The sequence below is a fragment of the Aplysia californica genome, unplaced genomic scaffold, assembly GCF_000002075.1.
Source record: "Aplysia californica isolate F4 #8 unplaced genomic scaffold, AplCal3.0 scaffold00627, whole genome shotgun sequence".
Taxonomy (NCBI): Eukaryota; Metazoa; Mollusca; class Gastropoda; order Aplysiida; family Aplysiidae; genus Aplysia; species Aplysia californica.
In genome coordinates, this window is record NW_004797897.1 from 463,985 (window position 1) to 464,876 (window position 892).

Below are 892 nucleotides of genomic sequence, written 5' to 3' on the forward strand. Positions count from 1 at the left end.
GTAGCTCGTGGAAGGAATGTTTGATTTACCAGAATAGCACCAAAAAAAAGACTTTACCATTCTGAATAACCTTAAAAGTTCATATAATAACTTATTAAATCACGATTGCACTTTTTTTAGTAGAGGTTTTACGGCGCTCTCAACTGCATAAGGTCATGTATATGTGTGAGCGCCAAGGGTTGGATGTCAACAGAGAAGTCCGTACAGTGAATCAGACTTACTCTGCTCACCTCTCTAGCTTCAACAGCACAAAGTCTGCTTCGATTATGAAGGCATCCCGGAAATAGCGAGTCACAAGAGTGTGACAAACATACAAAAGATGTAGAAGAAAAATGACGATAGTAAGGATTAGGAAAGAAAAAGCAGCAGTTTCCTGTTGCAGTTCAGGCACAGTTATGAGCATGACATTGATGGATCAGCCCATTTACAATTCTTCTGTGCATAAGAACATGTTAATGTTCCCCCTTTGGGAATGGCCTTAAGACACTTCAGTCAGTAGCACCGCCCCGGCGGGATTACACGACAGTGAGTTCAATTCAAAGTCAAAAGTTTAAAACACGTTCTGGATCTTTTTTTTTTTAAGCACAAAACTTTTCTTTCTCCTAACAATATTTCATGTATAGCATACCACAGCTAGGCAAAGAATTGCAGATCTGGAGATAAAATAACATTGCAAGACTTTTATGTGTAGCCTACATGTAAACATGTGTAGATCTACTTGTTAGCAGAAACAGCTATAATTTCAGACCGTTATACACATCACTTACGCTATCACCTTTGTGGATAACTTACTCACAAGTCAATTCTTGTTCGCAAACATAGTATGAAAGATAATTAGATAAAGACTCGTTATACTACTTTTGGAACTGAATTTACCCTGCACCCCCCCCCC